This window comes from Lolium rigidum, chromosome 3 (genome assembly GCF_022539505.1).
Source record: "Lolium rigidum isolate FL_2022 chromosome 3, APGP_CSIRO_Lrig_0.1, whole genome shotgun sequence".
Lineage (NCBI taxonomy): Eukaryota > Viridiplantae > Streptophyta > Magnoliopsida > Poales > Poaceae > Lolium > Lolium rigidum.
Window position 1 is genome coordinate 391,497,441 of NC_061510.1, and position 9,406 is coordinate 391,506,846.

The following is a 9,406-nucleotide window of genomic DNA, read 5'->3' on the forward strand; positions in this document are numbered from 1 at the left end:
CAAAACCGGTGCGCCACCGATAAGCCGTTTTCTAGTAGTGTGTATGACGCGTGCCATGTGATACTACACTTGGCATACATGCGCCGTTAGTGTCTATCGATTGTCACTACTACACATGCCATCTTTCTTTAACCACGCATGTTGGTAACGCATGGTGGCCATCGATTATCGAGCACCGCCTTTTTCCGAGAACTACGCTTGGCATAGGTACATGTTTGTGAGACCTTGTGTTTGTCGAGTGTGGCTAAAAATGCTCGACATATCAGGCTAGTTGCGGCGTGTTAGTTTTTGATGAGCATTTTCTTGATGCACTAGGGTTATGGTCATGGTTGTCGATGGCGTGATAAACTGGATTAGACATACCATATGGCACCACCTGTGATTAAGTAAATGGGGTAATTATCATGCCCATGGTCCAAACGATCCCAGCACAATCAACTAAGCCTTTTCTCACGACTTCTCTTTTTCCCTTTTTTGATGATCTAGGTCTCACATGGGGTAATTTTTCCATGCATCTATGGCACGTATGTGATGTGTCCTTTTTGAAACACATACACTCTGGAGCTACCATGTGGTAGACGTGGTGAGCAACTAAACAATTCTTATACACTCTGGAGCTGACTGATGATCATGTGCATCTACGTATATACGCATGCATGTGCGCGACACCAATATTTCAGACTTTGCGGCAAACATATCTTTTTGATTTGGGTAGAGCTGGCTTTTCAGCCCAAAACGTGGGAGGAGGAAATATTGGCCCAGACCCAGAGCCCCAGAGGCCTGTCCGTTCTGTGGTCGGGCGCGTTGGCAGCCATCCGATGGAGAGGCAGAGCCCTAGCCGCATTTCCCCTCCTCCCTCCCCGTTCTGTCTCCTACACGCGAGACTCGAGAGAGACTGCGGCGCCCGCACCAAACCATGGCGGCGCGGCTGGCTTGCTCGCCGGAGCCGGCATGCACCGATAGGTTGGTGCGTGCGGCTCCGCCGAGGTCGCCCGACCGCGTCGCGCGCGTGGCCGATGGTGTTGGGTGCGGTGCTGCACGAGGGCGACGGGTTGCCGGCCACCATGAAGCGCCGGCGGCGGAGGGGCTTCGTCCGCCACGCGCGGCTCGTCGCCACCCATCTTCCTCCGCCTTCGCTAGCCGAAGCAGGGGGGGCAGCCGACCAACACGGGAGATGGCGGGCGACGAGTGGGTTCCGCCCTGTCCGTCTCCTCCGACGTGGTCGCCGGGGACAAGGCCGCTCCCGCCATGGAGACCCCGACCAAGGTACTCGTGCTCCTCCTCCTGGCTAGGTTTCTGGCGTCCCTTCCACCGAAAAATCCCAACTTTGACCCCATCCCTCTTCGTTTTTTTGGTGCACAGGTACTCGGATCTCGGCGAGGATGAGGACTACGACACCCGGAGCTCGACGGCCCCGGCAGGATGGAGCGCGCTACATGAAGTCGGGTATGCGTCTTGCCCTAATCTCTTTCCTCTGTTTAGATGGCACCGCCATTTGGGCCGGTCTGTTCACGGTTCCTAGTTACTTGTTAGTTTTAATTGATTTAGATTTGTACTTGTAATGTGGTTGTTCTGCCTGTGGGTGTCTCACTATTGAGATTGCAGTTTATGTGACTGCAATTATATGTGCTAGCGAGTAAAATCTGCACGGTAATCATTCTGGCATTGTGAAATGTAATGTTCATTGTACTGCAGTTTTGCTAGTTTAGTTGCTGCTTGTTTCCGGTGTCATGGTATTGGTTGGCCATGCAACGGTAGGTTAATTAGCACCTTGTCTGATAATTGAAATGTGGATTAGGCTACCCATTTTGTGGTTCATATGTAGGACTATTTGAAATGTTCAGTGGTGAGCAATTAGGCTGGCATAATTTGTCTGTTTCTTCCGCGTTCGCCGTGTGGTGTTTATATGTATCTCCGGTCTTGTACATCAGCAGGGCTTGTTTGCGTTGAGCTGTACAAATTTGCTGAAGTTTACTGCTGTATATGTGCAGGCAGGGGAGGTTGTTACAGGCTAGGCACTGTGTGGCTCTTGCTGGCTGCGGCTGCTTCGTTCCAGTACCGGTGGCGGCGGCGGTACACCTCTAGGGGCCTCTGCAAGGCTGTCGAAGGGAACTCTTTTCAGCCTCGGTCCTGGGAGGCAGGGCGTGGCAAGGTGTCTTCCTTGCCTGCACTGACCAAGGCCACAAAGAGTAGCACACGTGTCTGCAAGGTGAGCTTGCCGTTTTGTGGTTGGATTCAATTTGGCATATGTGGTTCGAGTTGATGTGGGGATGCCCTGATGTGATTTGGTTGGGTTGCAGGAGCTGCTGCTGGAGGTCTTGTCGCCGACGTTCCGGAGCAGCTACCGCCGGCCTCCTGCCCAACGTGCTTCCATCGGCAAGAAAGCCGTCACAGAAAGGTGAGATAAGTAGCAACGTGATGTATGCTCATTGCTGCAAATTGAAGGGTAAAAGATGCAGATCATTTGGTCTAGAAGCTCCAAGTTTAATGTGTGTTTCTGCTGTGCAGGCGCTGGAGCTGTGCGGTGGCGGCCTTCAAAGGGAACTTGAGCCTGGGTCCTGGGAGAAGGCAGGGCACGGCCTTCCATGGGTGCAAGTGCTGCCTGAAGCGCGTCCACAAGGAGTAGCACACACACGTCTGTAAGGTGAGCTCGCCGTTTCGTGGTTGGATTCGAATTGGTGTGGTTCGAGTTGACGTGGGGATGCCCTAATGTGATTCGGTTGTGTTGCAGGATCTGCTGGCTGGGTGTCTTGTCGACGATTTTCCGGAGTAGCTTCTGTCGGTCTCCTCCCCATCGTGCTTCGGTTGGCAAGAACGCCGCCTCAGAAAGGTGATATAAGTAGCAGTCTGCTGTATGCCCATTGCTGCAAGTTGAAGTGTTTCCGGTTAGCATAGCTGTTAGCTTTTCGGGTGACCGTTTATGATTGTGCGGCCAGCCAATAGCCAGTACTCCCTCTGTCCCAAAATATAAGGCGTCTAAGGATTGGTCAAAAGTCAAACATTACAAACTTTGACCAAATATTTAGGAAAATATATTTACATCTACAATATCGAATGGACATATTAAGAATATATACTTGATGGAGAATCTATTGATGTTGGTTTAGTATTGTAAATGTTTATATTTTTGTGTATAAACTTGGTCAAACTTAAAAAACGTTGACTTTTGACTAATCCTTAGGCGCCTTATATTTTGGGACGGAGGGAGTATTTATCTTTGATTGCGTTCAGTTCGTTTTTTGTGCAGCTTCAGTCCTGCACGGACGCAAACGACATGGTAGCTGTGTGGTTCTGCTCCGCCCAGTGATTGTGTTTGGGATTTGGTAAAACTACTATAGTAGGATTGTTTGGTGTTGGTGTGATGTAATAATTGCCTACATTGTAATAATATAAATAATCTGTATGATGAGAAGAATAGTGATGGAGGTGATATCTGTACGGTTGTGTGATGTGAAAAAAGTGCAGAAAATCTCGACAAATGATATATATGGCAACCTTAATTTGTTTCCGTGGTGTAGCATGCTAGCTAGTATCACCAGAATCAGATCAAAGTTTCTTTTTGAAATTGCGTCAGTAACATTAATAGTGGATTATTAATTAACGTACTAGCAGCTAATACTCCTTTGGCTGAAAGAAAGAAAGAAAAAAAAAAAGGCGATCCAGTTTTGGAGCTAGTACGGTTTCGTAGGTGAGCAGAATTAGATGGATCTGAATCAGTTTTCCATTTACGTTTTCTTTCATTTTACACAAATACTACTATATATATGTACACTTGTGGGAGGAGGCACGTGAATGGCCTTGATGGATGGACGAGTCGGCTGTTTCAAATCCCGTCGCCGTGGTAGTCATCATTGTAAATTAAATTTGGGAGGAGGCAAACGTGATTGGGCAAGTCGTTTGGAGTATCGCGAATTCACCGCAGCCGATGCTGATGCGTGCCCGTACTAGGACTCATAATAAATCGATCCTGGTAATGTAGTGGCAGCTGCGGCGATTTACACAAAAATAACCCAAAAGTGGAAGAAAAGCACAGACTGACCCTCCGGCGAAACTATTTCACCAATCTAACCCTTTTGTGTGGCGCCCCTCCCACGGGCGCCACACATGCCCATGTGGCTCCCCTCCGCCGGCGCCACACACCCAGCCGACGTGGCCCCCTCGCCGCCGAGCCGGTGCGCCCGTCCGGACGTGGCAGCATGTGTGGCGCCCCTCCCAACGGCGCCACACATGCACTTGGAATCCCCTAACACATGCCGTGGGACAATCCTGCGGGACTTAGCCGTTTTGCGAGCTCGATGTGTGGCGCCGATGACACGGGCGCCACACTAGCATGTGTGGCGCCGATGCCACGGGCGCCACACATAGAGCCTCGCAAAACGGCTAAGTCCCGCAGGATTTGTCCCACAAGATGTTTTGGACCCAATGGTTCAAACAAGTTGGCATGTGTGGCGCCGATGCCACGGGCGCCACACTAGCACTTGTGGCGCCGGTGTGAAGGGCGTCACACATGGACTTGTGTTGAAAACATGAAAAATCCTACCAAACTCCAACAGCTTACGAGTACAACATTGGACACAACAAGTAGAAATTTCATGACGGACACATATAACACTTCATACGTCACATTGTAGCACGTAGATTCGAACAACAAGTAGCATTACGGACCATGGTTCGAAATGACATAGGGTTCACAAATCGATACTTATGAATATAGAGTTCACAACAACACGTAGCACATCCTAGTAGCGTCCTCGACGTGCCGTCCTCGTGGGCTGCTTCCGGACGGCCATCCTCTTCGTCCGCTGCCTTGGCTGCTCCTGCCGCTGCTCCTGCCGCTGTCTGCTCCCGCTGCTGCTCCTCGCTCCTCCTCCTCCTCCTCCTCCTCCTCCTCCTCCGAAGAGAACGGCTCGTCGTTCCTCATCCTCGACATAGCTGATCTCCGCGGCGGCCCGTCATCCTCCTCGGTGACAACCTTCTTTCCTCGGTTGACATAATCTTCCGGAGTGTACCGGTTTGGAGCCTTGCCCCTTGGCTTCAACTCGGTAAGCTGACCGTTGCTTGGAGGTACGCTTCGGAAGTACAGCTTGACTCAGAATTAGGTCGTCCTCAGGAGGAATCTGCACAAACATGAACACATGAGATTACAAAAGTTGAAATTAGTAAGAACATGTTTCACAGCAACAAAATAGTCCATACATGTTCTTCGGAAGAGGAGGATGTAGGGATTTCGCCTTCGCGGCAACCTAGCAAGTTCGCTAACCGCCGCATCTTTCGTGCGATGTCTCGCGTCATGGAACTCACGGTTACAAAGCCACCGGAACATAGTAGTGTACATTCAAAGTTGGTGATCATACCTTAATGAAATTCCGCAACGGTGAAACAGGCTTTTCATCTCTGTGGCTCTGGTCCCACATAGTCTCGCACTCCTCGCCGGTTTTTGGATCTCCTCCCGCCGTGACAAACATAGCATACACAATTTAAGCGAGCACATGGCAATCTAGATGATGTACTAGTTAGTGAGAGAATCCATTACCACGAAGTTCAGCTCGGAAGCAATAGAAGTCGATCTCCCTCTCGCGAGCAAAAGTGTCGTGCTGGCTTTGCCCAACCTCATCGAAATGGATGGGGTCGTCCAAGATCTCCTGACGATACGCGCGCTTCACTAACTCGATACGCGTGTTCTGATGGAACCACTCGAGGTAGTTGTTGAAAGCGGTGAAGTCGTGAGGCACAATCTGCTCAGGGTCAGCATTCCGTGCTGCTTCCAAGCAGTGTTGGAACGCTGTGATGTGGCCGCTATGATGGACTGGCCAATTTGTGATCTTCCTCTGCCGCCGCCTATCAAGCCCGCAAGAATCAACAAGTTAGTTTGTACCTCTTCTATCAAGAATCTTCCATCGCATGATTCCGAAGTTTACCCGTGAAGCGCCTTGTCCGTGTCTTGCCACGTTGGTGGGCACTCCCGATACAGACCCAAACCTGTCTCATCACTCTTTGCGGCTGGTGGTGTTCAACAAGCCACATGCATATGAGTGGGCAGCGCATACGCCGAACCGCGCCTCCTCCGTGCACTTCGGGTTTAGGTCGGTCATCGCCGCGCCAATACGGTAGTAGCTACCATATGGCTCCCATTCCACCTCGCAGCATACAATTATTTAGTAGATGCCAAGAGAATCAATCAAAACTAGGATTGCAACTCCGCAGTGATCGGTTACTCCGCTCGGCGGTAAGAGTGTCCAACTCCGCAGATGTACTGCCCGTACATGACCATTGGATCGCTCGTCATCTCCGAGACATTGTCCCAAAGGTATGCCCAAGTGGGCTCCCGATCAGAAAGTGAGGGAAATGAGGCCATGGCGTCTCGTTGAGTACCCCGGGACGCCCAACCGATAGGCGGTCCCAGCTCCATACGGAAAGTAGGAGCATGCATCCACCAATACCGCCGCTCCCGGCCTTGCTCCCGACCCTGCGACAAGTCTTGCTCCCGATCCCGCGACAAGCTTCGTCCAACCGCGTACATAAGATATTTGGTTACTACTTTGTGTAGCGCACTACTATAGGAAAATAGTACATAGAACAAATCATCACCTGCCGGTAGAGGTAGGCAAGTGCCGCTCGTTCCCCAACTCCACCGGGCGTCCAACACCGTAAGCGCCTTCAGCCAACACCAATGGGCCAGCTTACCCCCACCGTCGGGAAAGAGAGTCCCGGAAATCATGTACCATAAGTACACGCGGGCGTACGTCCTCCGAGTGTCCTCGTCGGCCTCTATGGGGCATTCTCGCAAAGTTAGTTCTGATCCAAGTGAAAGACGCGCCGGCGGGAACTCTCTCCTTTGGATTTTCCGGCGGCGGAGGAGCCCCGCCAATAAGGTCCTCCATCCGTCCGCGCCACCCATCAGAAGCTGTGTTCATACAAAGTGGCTCGCCCTGAATAGGTAGTCCAAGGATCATGGAAACATCCTGGAGAGTAGGGGCCATCTCGCCGGCCCTCAAGTGGAAGGTGTGAGTCTCCGGCCTCCACCGGTCGACAAGGGCGGTGAGTGCCGAGGGGTTCATGTGTGGCCCCCCACGGCTTACAAGGGATATGAACGGCATAAGACCGGTAGGCCGGATGAACTCCGTGTACCTCTCGTCATAAGGTATATCCGGTGTGCCATGGTAACGAATCTTCAAAGGGTGAAGATCCGTTCCCCTCTCCGTCATATGAACAGCCCGGTGGTCCCCGTCGTACTCTTCATCCAGAAGCCACACCATCCTACATGTATGAGCAACACATACAACATATTATGAGCCATTCATACCAAATATGAGCAACACATACATGAGAATATATCCAAATAAGCCATCACACATACATTCCTAACAAATATGAGTTATTCCATCAAAAATACATGAGAATATATCTAACTTTCGAATCACATATACATCACACATACATGAGAGTTCATATCCAAATACATCACACATATGAATTTCGTAAGACATACCATTCCTAGGCCCATAATAGACATATGTAAGACAATAGAATGCATTTGCTAAAATTTCAACACATACATGTAAAATTTCATTCAACACATCTAGGGTTCCTACATATCTAGGGTTCCTACACATACACATTCAACACATACATAGCCATTTCAAATCTAGTTTCCATGTCTAGGGTTCATGTGCAAATCTAGCAAGATCTATGAAATTAGTGGATGAATGTGAGGGAATCGAAGGGGAATACCTTGAGGAATGGAGGAGGAAGGACTTGGCCGGCCGGATCTGACGATTCCTTGGTCGATTTGGTGGGGGGCCGAAGGGGAGGCGGGCGGCGGCGGCGGTTGGGGGAGAAGCAGAGAGAAGAGGAAGAAGAAAGAGAGGGTCGGGCTGGGCGCGGGCGCGGGCGCCACACTTAAGTGGATGTGTGGCGCCCGTGGCATCGGCGCCACACATGCTAGTGTGGCGCCCGTGGCATCGGCGCCACATATCGAGCCTCGCAAAATGGCTAAGTCCCAGACGTTCCGGAGCCCCTGGATGTTTTCGACCGAAAACATGATATAAGTTGGCATGTGTGGCGCCGTTGGGAGGGGCGCCACACATGCTGCCACGTCGGACGGGCGCACCAGCCTCAGCCGGCGAGGGGGCCACGTCGGCTGGGTGTGTGGCGCCGGAAGGAGGGGAGCCACATGGGCATGTGTGGCGCCCGTGGGAGGGGCGCCACACAAAAGGGTTAGATTGGTGAAATAGTTTCGCCGGAGGGTTAGTCTGTGCTTTTCTTCCACTTTTGGGTTATTTTTGTGTAAATCGCCAGGTGGTTACGTACGCAGGGTATACATGGCAATGGTACGCACGCCACCTGAGTATTGGTACAGTGATACGTACGGTCAAGCAACCTGCTATACCCCCGTAGCCCTGATACTACTATGTATAGCCTTTGACTTCTTTGGGAGCATCAGAAAAGTAGAATTGCAGTTGCTTGCTTGCTGGGACACAAGTTCAGAAGAGTACTTGGAGCTGATATGCTAGCTCGTCCTAGCTGCTTGTTCTTATCCAGACGGAAATTCAATTTGGTTTCCGGGTAGGTATGCTCCTTCTATCAAGAAAATATATTTTAAAGTATCCAAAATTTTTGACAAAAATTCTACATGTACATCTCCATAATATATGTGCGTTTGTCAAGTTTCGAGAAAAAATCGATATTTTTTGTGTTCTATATAACAAAGAGAAAATTTATGTTGTGATAAGCGTTATTTTTAGCATCGAATTTTATCTTTTTTATACATGCCACAAGACAAGTAGAATTTTCATGAAACAACTTCTAAATTTAGTGGGCACATGAAGATATACGTGCGAATTTTTTGTTTCAATTTTTTGATGTTTTAAAATATATCTAAGATGTATTTCAAAATAAAAGGATCATATGATCCCATGTGCCAAAACACCACTTATCCAGAGTACTTTACAACCTTTTATCTTCTTTTTTTCCCTTTTTGGTGCTAATATAGTACGATGGGCATTTTGTAACGCAATGCACGCTCACACAACTTTTAAAGTTGGTATAAACGCAGTGGCGTGGCCACATTGTGACCTGTGGTCAACTGACCACACATGTTTCTTGTAAATCCTTTGCATGGTGTTATAAATCATGAAAAATATATTAAAAATAAGTAAAAATACATATATTTGACATCACAGATTTTGAAAGATAACACAGACTTCAAGGTCTCTCTCCACCACTGATAAACGAGCTATTTCCACCAACATCTGTGGAGATGCTCCTTCTTCTCATGTTCTATCGAGCGTCACGTCGAAACTAAACTTGGATCACAAACTTTGCTGCCGTTTTTCTTGCAGAAACAAATTAGTAAAAATGACAATGGCGATTCTTTATTTTGGAAATGCAAAACATTTGTCGACGA